This window comes from Balearica regulorum, chromosome 6, assembly GCF_011004875.1.
Source record: "Balearica regulorum gibbericeps isolate bBalReg1 chromosome 6, bBalReg1.pri, whole genome shotgun sequence".
NCBI lineage: Eukaryota > Metazoa > Chordata > Aves > Gruiformes > Gruidae > Balearica > Balearica regulorum.
The window spans coordinates 2,133,703-2,149,338 of NC_046189.1; the positions used below are offsets into that span (position 1 = coordinate 2,133,703).

Sequence of the window (15,636 nt, forward strand, 5' to 3'; positions counted from 1 at the left end):
TCAGCTGGACCTGCCCTTGACCTCAGTCAGGAGGTCCATTTTGGGGGGGGGGGGGGGGGGGGGGGGGGGAAGAAAAAGAGGGGTTTTGTTCCCAGCTCGCTGCCCGAACATGCCCACGGACACCGAGCAGCCCCCACCGAGCAGCCAGATTCTCTCGTTAATGAATAAAACCTCTCTGGATTATCAAACCGAAGAACTCATTCGAGCGATAAGCTCGTGCAAAAGCTTACCCTTGATTTAACGTTCTCGCACACCTTGCTGATCAGTCCAGGTACTGATCTGCTGGGGGATTACACCACACCTGCAGCTATGCTGCAAACGCTGATGGGACCCAAAACCATCACGAGCCCGAGGCAGGCAAAAACAAATGCAATCAGCACATTATGACACATTTCCTCAAAACAGAGGGGTTTGGGGGTTTTTTATTAAGCACTCGTCCTCGGTAAACATTTCCAGACCAGATTCCCCACGACACCTGGGTTCAAGCAGCTCAACCATTTGTTGGAGCTGATGGTCTTCTCCTAGGAAGGCAACGCGGGGGTTAAACCGGGCTGCGGGTTGCTGGCTCCACCGGATGCCCTACATTCGGTCTAATCCCAGATCCACGAACCCACGTCGGAAAGACGGGAAGCTCGCTGGGAGCGGCACGGCATCGGGAACCCCCAGGTGACGATGCCCTTCGGGAGGCACGCAGCAAGGAGCGGACGCGAGGACGGACATCTGCTCCAGCCCAGAGCGTGCGTTAGGACTCGCTGCAAAAAGCCCCGGTCTTTCGATTTGATTTCACCTGCAAATCCAACGAGTTGCATCCCAGCAAGTATTCCTGCCTCAATGCAGAGCACGCTTTTAACACCAGACCCATTACACGGGCACAAAAGTCCTTGCCTTAATTTAAATTACAGCTTGTCCGCGGGTGGGAATTAGCTTTCCAGGTGCAGGCACCCACCTCTGCCAGCCAGGAGGGTGTTCGAGATAAACCCAAAACAGCCCGGTGTTTACGCAACGCGGAGAGTAAACACCACGCCTGCTTGTTTAATTAGTTCCCCCTGAAATTAAAGCCCGTCAAACTGCACGGAGGCTTCGTGCAACCTGCAAATTAACTACGAGGAACGCAACCCGAGGGGTGAGGGATGCCAGATTTAACCCAAGCAGTGGCTCCGAGCATTTTCCATACCATCAACAGCGCCGTGAAGGGAAAACCCCCAAAATAACACCACCCACCCCATCTGCTTGTATTTCAGGGTTTGTCGTTTCGGTCTCGCCAGGTTAAAAGCTGCTCGATTCCGTCACCGTGGGTCAGACGGCCGATAAGAAAACAGATTTCATCATTTTAAGACCCGAGCGTTTATCGGAAGGGTTTATCTGCAAACAAGAGTTACGCACTTTGAACTGTTTAGTTTTACGTCAATTAAAAATACACGAGGCCCTCGTCTGGACGCTCTCAAAATTAACGTGGTACAAAAGGAGAGCCCGAGTCCGTTCTCCACAGCCTCCACCACATGCGACGGCAAAGACACGCCATTTCTCTGTGCCGGGACATAATCTTTAACAAAAACGGTGAGCCGTTTTGGGAAAAGATACCTCTCTTTAGCAAGATGCTTGGGCATGGAAATAGTCGTTTACATAAATTTGGCAAAACCTCGCCTCTGCTCGAAATTTGCTCTCGTTGCCGGACGAAGAGGGGTTGAACCTCAGAGACAGTCTTCGCAGCGTTAGTCAACGGGTAAAATTAAAACGACGCCTGAAAGTCACCTTCAAGTGATGGAAGATTTTTTTTTTTTCTCCCCTGCTTAAAGCAGAGCTGTGGTGGTGGGTTGAGGAGTCGGTTTCTACAACCTTCCGCCCCGCACTCCTTGCAAGCGTAGAACACCCTCCCGCGTGGGCACCAAACCACCGCGACGCACCTTCGCAAGAGCATCTCCTAAAAAAAACGGGCAACTCTAAGCCACCGCAGGGGGAATATTTCCAAAGGGCGAGTTATTCCCTCTATGTCTTCTCCAAGAAGTCAGCCCCAGGCGAGGCCCTAAGGAGATGTACCTGCTCTCCTTTCTCAAGCCCAAGACACGAGGCTCTGAGGAACCTCGGGACCTCCCCAGTCAGGCCCAAGAGCTGGGTGCTCCATTCGTTCCCACTGAGATTTCTAAAGGTAACAGACCACGCCGCCGAATTTTGGATTATTGCAGCTTGAATTAGGGGTGAAGCGTTATCGGCCGTGGTACGGGGTTGTCTTAAGGCCAACACAGAAGAACCCAGATTAGAGGAAAAAAAAGACAAAGTTGTTGCCAACGTCTAGGCAAGGGGATACAGAAAAGCCCAAAGCTTGTCCACTGCCTCTAGAAAAATGCCTCGTTTTAGAAAGTAAGGACTGAAATCTGGTTAAAAAGCCCCATATATTCAGGGACAGATGCCTTGGGTCAGCTGGATGTTGGCTTGATATCTATGGTGAGCAACATCAATCCCACCGCTAGCTCTGCTCAAGGCTGCTTTGATCAACCACGGTGATGTGTGTATTTTAATTTTGGCTCCATATCTAAAACACAGGTTGGGATCTACCAGCAGCAGGCTGTCTGCTAGAGAAGACAATTCCAGGTACAACCCCCACGCCAGGGCACCATCTACGGCCATCTTCACCGACTCGCCTAGACAACACCTCCTTTTCCCAGCATCTTCCACAGCAACGCCCCAGATTTTCTTCCTTCTAGGATCAAGCTCTTCCATGTCTCAATGCCACTCGTGTCCAGAAGCGCAGCAGATCTGGGTGCTGGTGATGGGGCAGCTCTGCAAGGACAAGCAGAGGAGGCAGCAAGAGCTCCCCAGGAGCGGAGGGGACGCTCCCCAGGAGAACCATCAGATGCCCACACGCAGCCTGCAGAACTTTGCTGTCAAAGGGCCAGGGTCAGGCCAGAATTAAGACTTGCTCTCGATGGGAAAAAGAGAGCCTAAATATCAAATCAATGCAGATGGACTTTTTTTTTTTTTTTTTAATTAAAACTTGCTTGAAGTGAGACATAAAAGAAGTGAAATCCCAGGCACAGCTGACGCACTAGGACGGATTTATATTTAGAAGAAAGACTTAAGTACTCGATCAACAGGAAAGGAATGGAAACTTTTTTGGCACTGTCCAGAAGGAGAAAAGAAAACCAAAAGAGAAACATCCATCGCCGCCCATTATTACTAAGGGCAACATCCACCAGCATTTCAGCCCCCCAACTCTCCCCTTTTACACCGAATCCAGCTTTTTTTCCACGCACGATCCCAGTAAAGAACATTTACAGCTCGCAGAGCGCACGTAAAGACTATCGACCAAAACACATCACGCGCACTCACAAGACAGCTGGCATTATTCTTATTTTTGTTAAATTTAGCGCATGCTACCGTCAGCTTTATTTTCAGCGGGACAACTACCAATGTGTTACTACTTCGGCATAAAACAAATATACCGAGGTGATTAAAAAAAAAAAAAAAACCCATTTCCAAGTTTTGCAGACTGAAGTTTGAAGAGAGAGGAAGCAAAGCACCAACAGCAAACATAATCCTTCAAAAATCTGCTGTTTCTTCTGACGCATTATTCATTTGGGAGCTTTTAGTTCAGAAGTCAGAGAGGTGCTTAGCCGGATATCCGATCATTTGCTGGGCCTCATCCCAAATTTCTCTAACATTACTCATATTTTCTTTATTGCACAGGATGAGGGATGAGGATTTTATACTCAAAGGCAAAAGGGCGGGAGAAGTTTTTGCAGCATGATGTAGGAATTTTAACGGTTAGGCTCAGACCTCCAGATCCCAATGATTCCCACATATCCCGTCCTCGGAAGGAGAAAGAAATGAGGCCAATGCTCGGACTCCTCCGCCTTTGCACCGCTTGGGACCCGGGGATGAGCTGGGACCCACCACCACCAGCACCACCACCAGCGTCGGGCAACGGATGCTCAGCCCGAAGGAAGATGCTCTGCACGCAAAGATCCCGGCGGCACGGGCAGCATCGCCTCCGCCTGCCCGCGGGGAATCACACTCTGCTTTCACAAGCTAAATTGCCTTAAAGCAGCCTTAACCCAGGAACCACCTGCCCTTTCCCAAAGCAAAACGCTTTCCCTTCCCGCTGCGAGCGAGGGAACCGCCTGAGGCGGCTTCTCCAATCCCCTCAAAAATCGGGCCAAGCTGCAACTATTTTCATTCCTTTTATCTTGCCTGAAGTGCAGGGCAATCTGAACGCAGCGATTTATTTCCCCCATCCTCCCCAAACGCGCTCTGGAAGTGATTTTAAAGCACGTTTTTGGAAGCACGGGCACGACGCCTCCAGTTGGACCCTCGGATCGTACCGCTGCACGAACCCAAGCAACGGTGACGCTCCGTGCCTCAGTTTCCCCCGCCCAGCGTTATCCGCCGGTACCCAAACCCCTCAGGACGCTCATCCCTCCCCGTTACCTAAACGAACGCGTCTCCGCTCGCGTGCGCCGGGGTTTCCCATCACGGCCGGGTAGCCGGAAAACCGGCAGCAGGACGGCAAGCAGCTTTTTTCCCCCCCGGGATGCTTTTAAGGCGAGGGTTTAAAACAGGAGCCGGGGCACGGAGGTAAAGCCGGGGCAGAAGGGTGACCCCCGCTGCTGCAGGGTGATTGCAGAGAGGGGGTTAAACGCTCGCCCTCCCCAAATCCCCGCTGCAGGGTTCTGCATTCCTCTGCTCAAACAGCGTGCTGGGCTAAAGGTTTTGGGTTTGGTTTTTTTGGGTTTTTTTTGCTCGGTGTTTCCATGTCCGGTCATGCCCCGCGTCCTGGATTCGGTGAATATTTTATTAATAGACAGAGCAGGAGGTGGAGAGGCACCGGCTGCTCTGGCCAGTCGCATCTCCGAGAAGCGGCGGGGCTGTCCCGCTGCAAGGCAAGGTGCTAAAAAATCAGGCAAAAGACCAAAAAAAAAAAAAAAAATCTAAAAAATAAAGCAAGCCCTGCTCACCCAAAAGCATTTGGGATCGGCGCTTAATGTCACCGCACAAATTTTTTACGCACCTCCTGGAAAAACGTCTCCCGTTCCCTGCAGGTCCACGAGCGCGGGGATGCGCCGGAGACCACAGCACGTCCCCCGGGGAACTGAACAAGTCGGGGGGGGGGGGGTGTGTGTGTCCCCCTCCGGTGCCGGGGTGGAGCTGTGACCTTGTTTCACGGGATCTCACCAGGCGCTGCGAGAGTCCAGATGGACCGTCTGGCTAATTGAGTTAATTAAAGCATTTTTTTTTTTTCGGCGGTGATTAACTTCTAGGCGCGCCGCTCCAGAGCGGCTCCAGGTCTCTCCAGGGAGCACCGGCCACACCTCGGGAGCAGCAGGAGAGACGGGAAAAATTACTCGGAAGCGCTTACTGATGGCACCAAGCTGTTTCTCAGCAGCGTTCGCCAACTCCAAGCAGCTTCAAAAAAAAAAAAAAAAACCACAAAAAAAACCCCCACCTCTAAAAAAAAAAAAAAAAAAAATCCAAAACACCCAGAAACTCCCCCAAACCTTCGTTTATTTTTCACCTCCGAGCGGAGCAGAGCAGAGCTCCGGCGGAGCTGGAGAAGACCGAGGCATGGCTGTAGCGGATGGATGGGAGGGAGGAGACCCACCACCCTGACGTCCCATCCCCGGAGCATCTTTCCCTCGGTGCAGCACAAAGCAGACACGATAAGCTCTGGGAAGCGAGGAACGCTGCCCGTACCTCCCAGGACGATAAGGCGGTCAAGGCCAGCGCCGGCAGGACGGGCTATCTGTTTTGCCGGGGTAATCGCCATCTCGAGGGGACAGTAAATACTTTGTCCGCGGCCCTTGCCCGGAGAGAACTAAACAAAACCACGAATTCCAAAAGAAAGGCTTGCTTTGTGGCTGCCGCTGGTTTGCTCCCCGACAAGGACGGTTGCTGTAAGCGCTAGAAAGGAGCCGTGTCCTAGGAAGCTGGTATTAAAAAAAAAAAAACAAAACACCCACAAAAAACCAACAAAACCAAACAAACTACCCCCAAAAACCAACCCACCGCATTGCTTTTACCCCCTTTCCCAAAAAAAAAAACCTACTTGTCCCTCCTCCGTCCGAGCAAACGCGGGATGAATGCCTACGGAGGTACCACTTGTACGGATAAATAAATACATTCGATCGATTGATTTATTTATCCTCCAATAAATCTGCCGCCAACAGCATCCATAGGTAAGGAGGAGCCGGCGCTCGGGAAGACAAGCTGCGGGATGCACCCCCACATCTCCTCCTCCTTTTGTGGGATGCACCCCCACATCTCCTCCTCCTTTTTCACGGGATGCACTTGCCCATCTTCTCTTTCTTTCCCCCCCGCCCCCCCAACCCTAACTCCAAACCTTATGAACGCTGCAGGGACGGGTTGCTGCTCCACGGCCACGTGCATCGGGAACTATTCCCTGCGCTTTCCCGTGGACTTTAATAGCTCAACCCACACCGAAGGCGCAGTCGGATGCGCAGGAAAATAAAAAAACGCCAACGATGGGGTTTGGCGAGGAAGGGGGTTAAAAAAACAAAACACACACAAAAAAAAAAAAAGCGTGGAGGGGTTTGGGACGGGAGGCACGGTGCTTGGGGGAAGAGAGAAGAGCACTTTCCCAAGGCTCGGTTTGCACGCACGCCGCCGGCTGGGAAACGTTTCTCGGAGAGCAACCCCACCCCGGCACGGCTAATCTGATGGCGAGGTTTTCAACGCGGCAGCCAGGATGCAAGGGGCTGCGGAGGGAGCCTGGCCGGGGCGGGGGCAAAGAAAGCAAGGAAATGCCAGCGAGGTGAGGAGGGGTTTTCTGGCTGGGCAAAGGGTTGTTTTTGTTTCCCTCCCCTTCAGCTAGTTCTGCCATTTTCCGGAAGCTGGATCAGTAACAAAACAAAACAAAACAAAAAAAAAAAAAAAAAAAAAGAAGTTTCTCTTTGTTTAATTCTAGCTGCGGTACAGCGCTGGCGCAGAGGGACCCAGCGTCGCCCCGGCCGCGCTGGGAACGGATGCGAACCGAGACGACGGCACGGCAGAGGGGAGTAACGCGGGGACTTAAAGCTTTAACATCTCCCGCGAAGGCGCGACCCGAGCTCAAACAGATTGTTTTCACTCCCGGAGGCACACGCGAGACCCAGCAGAGTTCGGTCTCGATTCCCGGCGGTCGCGTCTGCGCCGACGCCGACCCGGGACAGCCGCAGCCGAGGGGTCCAGGGAAACCCAGCGGCGGGCTAATTCCAAATTCAAACCCCTCTAACTCAAAGCAACGCGGGTCACGCTCCCTCCTCCCCGAGCCCCAGTGCTTTGCCGACGCGACGTAAATCCATGGTGGAGGAGCAGCACGACCGGCACCGAGCCCCGCAAAACCCTCGCCGGCGAGCTAATCGGCAGCGGCGACCGTAAAACACCTCCCGCCTCGCTTTTCTCCGCCAACCGAGCCGGGGACGCACCATCGTTCCGACTCCAAAAAAAAAAAAACCAAAACCAAAAAACCTTTTCTGTCCCTAAGGAAACAGCCAGCGTCGTTCAAAGGAGGCCGCGCGCCGTGCAAAGACGAGACCCGAAGCACTTTGCACGAGCGGCGCGGTCAGGCTGGCGCGGCCGGAGGGGGAAGCGAGAGCTTCGCACGGGGCTCGTCTGCGGCACGCGGGGTGAGCGACCCAGCCGAAAGACCACGTATGGCAGCCGGCGTTTCTTTGCCGGGTCGAAAGGGTGTTTCCTGGAGTCGGCTGGAAAACATCTGGTTTTGCTTCGCGGCGGCGATCTCCCCTCCTGAAAACGTTGGGATGCTCCCCAGGGCAATCCTCGCGTGGGGCAGGAGGAGGGTGCAGAGGAAGCAACTTCAGAGCCCGCGGAGAAGCGTGGAAAGGAAAGGCTTTCGTATTGTCGGTGTTATTATTACGGTTATTATTATTATTACTATCATTATTGCAGGTTTCCCCCCGTTGTTTAACGGGACCGCAAACCAAACGCGCGTTACCATCCGGCGCAAAAGCATCCCGATGATGCAACAGCACAGGAGAGGTGAAAACAAAAAAACAAACAAAAAAAAAATTTAAAAAAATAAGCGACTCGGCCACCTTCTACCTTTGTATTTTAATACGTACCGGTTTGAGGCTACAAAGTGGCTCTCACGTCCATCATCGGCACACGCGGACGGCGGGCGGCAGCCGAGCCGTCGCTGGCGAAGAGGAGATGGGGCGCAATCCGCACCGCCTTCCCGCCCGCGGGTCTGAAGCGATGTCTCGCCCAGGCAGAGCAGCAGCAACTACTCGCGCAGGACCGAACATTTAGCCCCAGGACTTGCAATTCGTTTTCTTCTATCGGTAACGAGAGCGTTACGCTTCCCCAGCAGCCCGTTGATACGCCAGTTGGGAATGACTACCTCTCAGCACCGAAAATAAACCCTTGCACAAATACAAGCGAAATCAGCAGGTTAAAAATCGAAATATTTCGCGTGGGCGGTCGGGGTTCGTAACGGAGGAGCGGCAGACCGGCCGGCCCATAGACAGTGCTGGGTTCCCACCAAAAAATGGGATTAAAGTCGGTAGACACCACTTGTGGGACACCGGCGACTTCTTCAAATAACACGCAACCCACCCAAAACGTCGACCTTCCTAGGAGAGGGGGGAAAAAAAAAAAAATGTGAATCCAAGGAGAGGACGAAAGAAGTTTTACGGTCAGCGCTTTGACCCATCAAAACCGGATTTTACGCTGGAAACGCCATCAACGCTCACAGGGGAGCGCGGCTGCCCGCCAGACCTGCAAAGCGCCCGGAGCAGCGAAGGGATTTCGCGCGCTCCGTCATTTTCCCGGTGCTGTGAGCCATCGGCATCCACCCCTCTCCACACTCCCGCGCTTGTCTTTACGAGCCCAAAGGAGCAGAAATACACCGAAATCATTTCGCTCCGAAGACCGCCGGGAGAAATTAAGGATCCCGGGTTGCAACGAGGATCACGGGAGGGGATCCTCAAAAATTATCCCTCGGCGTGGTTCCGCGCACGGTTGCGGCATTACTGGAACAGGGACGTCGCTCGATGACGGGACCATCCGACCCGCCAGGAGCGAGTTTCTCCGCCTGGTTTAGGAAGAGCGCCGGAAGGAAAGGGGCTCGCCAGGACACGCACGTCCCCGCCGGAGGACCTGCTCCCGTCGGCCAAAGTTACGTGTCCTGCAAGCGCTTTCTTCTCCTTAGTTTTTTAAAAACCAACCGTTTACTTAACAGCCGCCGCGAGAGCTCAGGCTGCTAATTGGCGCTTTTTGGATTTAATAAACCCCGCGGCTCCGTAATTAAGCGGCGAGGCTGTCCTCGCGCCCCCGTACCCACCTCTTCGGGTCCTTTAGGGAGAGAAATCCAGCAACCCTCCCGCTGCTCCCCAGGGTTTCGGCTGCTCCTCCCAAGGGTTCGCTCCCCGGTCACGTCCGCGGCCGGCGGCAGGTTCCGCGCGCTCCCTGTCCCGGCCAAGGTCGGCGGTTTCGACATCCTCGAACGACGCCGGCCCCGTGCGCCCACGCCGGCCGCCCGGCAGGCTCAACGCGGGGATTGTTCAAGAAGCGAGCGGACGAAAGGGAAACGTCCTCGGCTCGCGCGGGGACCGGGAGCGAGCTCTGGTGCCAGCGTTCACGTCCCGCGGGGAACGACGGGGGGGGGCTCGTTTTTGTGGGGGTTTTTTTGGGTTTTTTTTGCAAGGAGCAAGCTCTCCGTTCGGCATCCGCAGCGCCCCGTGCGCGATGCCACCAAAGCCACCCACGAAACCCGGCCGTTGTCCCCAGCCCATCACCTCCGGGACATCCCGTCCGAGCAACTTTTAAGAGCAAATCGGACCGAAAGCCCTGCAAGGGTGAAGCACCGAAGACCATTTCGCTGTACGTATCGCAACGTATACATCGCGCTTCATAAGCACAAATACATTTCCCCCCCCCCTGCTCTTTCAAATCTGGCTTGTTGCTGGTCACTACGAACTCAACCGTTTGGCTACGAAACTCCTCCAAGAGTCTTGGAACCAACGTGCAAGAGACCCCCGGCTTGGGGAACCCCCTCCCGCCGACCCAAAGCGCACCCCTTCGCGGGGACGGCGAACCTCCGCCCCGTTGGAAAGCCATCGCGGCTCCTCGGCGTCTCCCGGGGAAGCCCGCGGGGCGTTCTGCAAAGCTCGGGTATTTCCAAGGCGATTTTGGGAAAGGAGAGAAGAGGCAGGCGTAAAAGCGAAGGGTTGAGAGACTCGGAGGCGATTCGCGTTCGTTCCCGTTTCGGCCGCCGTCAGAAACGCGTCCGCCGAAGCAGAAGGCGAGGCAACTTTCAGACCTCTTCAAAATAAGAGGACTAAGGAGGATGCAAATTCCCGTCCCGCCCGCTGCGGCTCCCTTCGTGCAGGCAGGCTCCCGCGACCAAAAATCTTCTCGCCGTATTCAAATGGGTTTTTTTCACATTTAAAAAAACCAAAACACACCGTTTAAACCACCTCCTTAACACAGATACAAGCTCTTCTGACCAAACCCGCTAGGCTAAAATAAATATTTTGCTTCGCAAATAGTTTTCTTCTCATTAAAATGAAAACGTAATTAGGGACGTCAAGCGCAGAGGCGAGCGACGGGCTGCGATCACTCCACGCGGCGCCGCGCTGCTCAGCCTTCGCGCGATTAAAAGCACGCCGCCTTCCGCCGCCCGACCGGAGTTAGTTTGGAAACGTATAGACGGAGAATTGGTTAAAAAAAAATAAAATAAAATAAAATAAAAAATCCCCAGCCGGGAGGCCGCGGGACATCGGCGAGCGTCGCAGGGGACGGCACGCTCTCGCCGCTGGCGGCCGGGGGGTTAAAGGTGGCCGTGGGAAGAGCGCGGCGACCCTGGGCCAGCGTTTAACTGCTGGAAAGGGTGACGGAAAAGGAACAAAAAAAAAAAGAGAGAAAAAGAGGAAAAGGAGAGAAAAGGTGCTACCGGAGACGTCGCACGAGGGCACCCGCGCGGGGTCTGGTGCCGACAGCGTCACGCGGGAGCCGAGAGCCAGGGTGGGACGCAAGTACTCGGAGCTACGGGACATCCCGGGAGACCGGAATTCTCGGAATCGGGGGGGTTTTGGTTGTTTTTAAGCAAATCGAAGCATCTCATCGCTGCAGTCAGGCACCGGGACGTGAAGGATGAGTCCTTCCCCCAGAGCGGAGCGGGACGTTTCGCCACCTAGACACGGACGTCAACACGACGCGCGTCCCCCCTCCAACTTCCAGCCGAGCTGCCGTTCCGCTCGTTAACGGCCGTAACTTAATTATTGCATATCTGAGGTAGCGTTTGCCGGGAAAAGCAGGCTGGGGGACGGAGGGGGGGGGTGCGACGGGCATTGCACCCTCTTCCCTCAAAGCCTCCGGGAAAATAAACCGCCGGGCACAAGCCGGCGCAACGGTGTTCAAAAAAAGCCCCAAATTGGCGGGGAACGTCCCAGCCGGGGCCGATGAGGTCAGAAGGGGAAGGAAAGCCGGGCCGGGGAGTTCACGGGCCAGACGCGTCGGGAAACGCTCCCGCATCGTCCCCGGAGCGCACCCCGTCGCCCACGAAGCCCACGGCGTCCGCCCGGCCGTGGAGGGTTCGCCGTCGTCAGCGTCCCCTCGCGGGGCGGCACCCTAAGGCGCGGGCGGGCGTGCAAGAGCCCCGAAAGCCGCGCGACGCTCGGGGCGCGAGCAGAAGTTTCTGGCAGCGGGCGTCTGCGCGGGGGCGCGCGCCCACGGCGGGCACACGCAGACGGCGACGCACGGGGTGCACGCGCATACAGCGGCGCGCACGCGTGGCGTCAAGCGCAGCGCGCCCGCAGCGGCGCGGCGTTGAGCGCGCGTGCTTACGCGGCACCGCACACGCGTACCCGGCGTCGCGCTTACGCTGCGCTGCAGGGCAGGCACGCGCACACAGACTTGGCCAGCGCTGCACGCGCACTCTCACGGTGCACGCGCACACTCTCAGGGTACACGCACACACGCGCACACTCTCTCACGGTGCACGCTCATGGTGCACACTCGCATGCGCACACGGTGCACACAGACGGTGCACACACACTCTCACGGTGCACATGCGCTGAGAGTGCACACGCACATACACACACTCATGGTGCGCACACACACACTCACGCACACACTCTCATGGTGCGCACACACACGGTGCGCACACACACTGTCACGGTGCACACACGCAGACACACATGCGCGCGCACACATGCAGACACACACACGGTGCACACTCATGGTGCACACACGCAGACACACACACACGGTGACACACACACACGGTGCACACTCATGGTGCACACACACAGACACACACACACGGTGACACACACACACGGTGCACACTCATGGTGCACACACGCAGACACACACACACGGTGACACACACACGGTGCACACTCATGGTGCACACTCATGGTGCACACACGCAGACACACACACGCACACACACATGCAGACACACACACGGTGCACACACACTCACGGTGCACACACACACACACTCTCATGGTGCGTGCACACATACAGACACACGCACACACACTCTCACGGTGCACACACACACGGTGCACACACACAGACACACAATCACGGTGCACACACTCACGGTGCACACACACACACACGGTGCACACACACACTCACACACTCGCACACAGACGGGACACACACACACACACACACTCACACACTCGCACACACACGGGGCACCCACCCCCGCCCCCCCCCACGCACCCGCCCGGCACAGCCGGCCCCGCAGCCCCCCACGCCCTAAGGCCGCCGGACCGGAGCCGCCGCCGGAGGCGCGGAGCGGAGCTGCCCACCCCGGCCGAGCCCGGCCGCCGCCTGCCAGCCGAGGGCACACGGGGACTCCCCGCCCGGCCCGCCCGGCGCCGCCGCAAACTTTTCCCTGGCGGCGGGGCGACCCCGGGAGCCTGCGGCGGAACCGCAGAGGACGCGGGAGCCTCTCCCCGCCGGCGGTGCTCCCCCCGGCCCCCCTCGGCCCGGCCCGGCTCTTACCTGGGACCCGCACCGGGACCCGCTCCCGGACCCGACCCCGCTCCGCCGGGCACTGCCCGCGCGCCCCGCCCGCCCCCGCGCCAGCACTGACGTCAGGGGGCGGGGCCGCCCGCGGGAGCTCGAGACCGTCCGCTTTGGGGGGGAGGGAGGGGAGGGGAGGGGGCGGGGACAGAGCCCGCGTGCCGAGCGGCGGCACCGCGCGTGCAGGGCCGGGTGCGTGCTGCTGCGCGGGCGGGGATTGGGGGGGGTGTGTGTGAGAGAGTGCTCGTGCCAGGGGCGGCGCTCGTGCGAAGCAGGCGCGGGCAGGGGGTGTCCTCGTGCCAGGGGCAGCCCTCGCGCGAAGCAGGCGCGTGCAGGCAGCGTGGGAGCGTCCTTGTGCAAGGGGCAATCCTCGTGCAAAACGGGCGCGTGCAGGGGTGTCCTTGTGCAAGGGGCAATCCTCGTGCAAAACGGGCGTCTCCAGGGGTGTCCTTGTGCAAGGGGCAGCCCTCGTGCAAAACAGGCGTGTGCAGGGGTGTCCTTGTGCAAGGGGCAATCCTTGTGCCAAACAGGCGTGTGCAGGGGGTGTCCTTGTGCAAGGGGCAGCGCTCGTGCAAAGCAGGCATAATGAGGGGTAAGAACGTCTTTGTGCAAGGGGCAGTGCTCGTGCAAAACAGGCGTGTGCAGGGGGTGTCCTTGTGTAAGGGGCAGCCCTCGTGCAAAGCAGGCATAACGAGGGGTGTGGGAGCATCCTTGTGCAAGGGGCAGTCCCCGTGCAAAATAAGCATGTGCAGGGGGGTGGGAACGTCCTTGTGCAAAACAGGCGTGTGCAGGGGTGTCCTTGTGCAAGGGGCAGCCCTCGTGCAAAACAGGCGAGTGCAAGGGTGTCCTTGTGCAAGGGGCAGCCCTCGTGTAAAACAGGTGTGTGCAGGGGGTGTCCTTGTGCAAGGGGCAGCGCTCGTGCAAAGCAGGCATGCGCGCGGGGTGCGGGAGCGTGCTTGTGCAAGGGGCAATCCTCGTGCCAAACAGGCGTGCGCAGGGGCTTCGCTTCCACGCCGGACGGGCCGCGGGGGCCGAGCCTCGTGCAAAGGGGGTGTCACGGCGCAGGGGGTGCAAATCACGCCGCGGCGGCGGCGGGGGGGCGGGGGGGGTGGTCACGCTCCAGCCCGTTATCCGTACGGACTGGGCAATTCCGGGTTTATGGGGGTGGGGGGGGGGTTTGGGGGGGTTTGGGTTTTTTTTTTTGCATTTTCGTGCGTTTTTGTAAAGGGAGCGAGCGTTCGCTGCGAAACTCCCCGCGCTGTCTGGGACCGGAGTGAAAAATCCTCCCCAAAAACTCCTTTTCCGGGATGGGAAGGATGGAAATTCCTACAAGAGGGGAAAAACCGAGGAGGGAAAGGCTCAACCGAAATCTTTGTTCTCAATAAAGCCGCAAGGCGCGCAACCCGATTTCTCGAATTAAGCGCGATTCCAGAAGGCGGCTTCAAAAAGCTTGCGACAGCTCCGGCCCCGATGCAGGGGGGAAAAAAAAAAATAAAAAAATTAAAATATAAAAAAGAAAAACCTAAAAATTAAAAAATAAAAAAAGTTAAAAAGTAAAAAATTTTAAAAAATAAAAAATTAAAAATAAATAAAAAGAAATAAAATAAATAAAAATAAATAAAAATAAATAAAAATAAATAAAAATAAATAAAAATAAATAAAAAATAAATAAAAATAAATAAAAATAAATAAAAATAAATATTTTAAAAATTAAAATTAAAATTAAAAATTAAAAAATTAAAAATAAAAAATTAAAAATAAAAAATAAAAAACAAAAAAAAATTTAAAAAAAAGGTTTGTGCTCGTTAAAACCGGACGGACTAATTGAGTGCCACACCCCGGCGCTGGCTGGATGCTGGATTAAGAAATGGGGTTACCGGGAGCAAAAAAAAACCAACCCCTGTGTCGGGTCGGGGATGGACGCAACGCGCAGGCAGGGACGGTGGCCACGGGGAGCGTCGCGGTGGCCGCTTCGTCCTGAAACGCCTCTGGGAACAGCAACGGGGCGAGAAATAACGGGGCGAGAAATAACGGGGCGAGAAATAATGGGGTGAAAAATCACAGGGTGAGAAATCACGGGGCGAGAAATAACGGGGTGAGAAATCACAGGGCGAGAAATAATGAGGTGAAAAATCACAGGGTGAGAAATAACGGGGCGAGAAATAACGGGGCGAGAAATCACGGGGTGAGAAATCACGGGGCGAGAAATAATGGGGTGAAAAATCACAGGGTGAGAAATAACGGGGCGAGAAATAACGGGGCGAGAAATCACGGGGCAAGAAATAACGGGGCGAGAAATCACGGGGTGAGAAATCACGGGGCGAGAAATAATGGGGCGAGAAATAACGGGGCGAGAAATAACGCGAGAAATAATGGGGCGAGAAATCACGGGGCGAGAAATAACGGGGCGAGAAATAATGGGGCGAGAAATAATGGGGTGAAAAATCACAGGGCGAGAAATAACGGGGCGAGAAATCACGGGGCGAAAAATAACGCGAGAAATAATGGGGCGAGAAATAACGGGGCGAGAAATAATGGGGTGAAAAATCACAGGGCGAGAAATCACAGGGCGAGAAATAACGGGGCGAGCACGTGGACGAGCCCGGGCTACGCGAGCCACCGCTCTTCCTAACCCCC

At 55.8% G+C, this 15,636-nt stretch overlaps 1 protein-coding gene across 4 annotated transcripts in view; it reads right to left on the reverse strand.

Moving 5' to 3' along the window:
• Positions 1–13,055, reverse strand: part of SH3BP4 (SH3 domain binding protein 4) — a 36,851-nt gene extending 23,796 nt beyond the window's left edge. Inside the window, exon 1 of one of the 4 annotated variants that reach the window (XM_075755891.1) lies at positions 12,992–13,055. The gene's annotated coding sequence lies outside the window, so the exon portion shown is untranslated. Of the gene's footprint in view, positions 1–787; positions 1,164–4,425; positions 4,683–12,978 lie in introns of those variants that run through there. The other 3 variants (XM_075755893.1, XM_075755892.1, XM_075755890.1) reach the window with 3 other exon arrangements.
• Between the last annotated feature and the right edge of the window lie 2,581 nt (positions 13,056–15,636).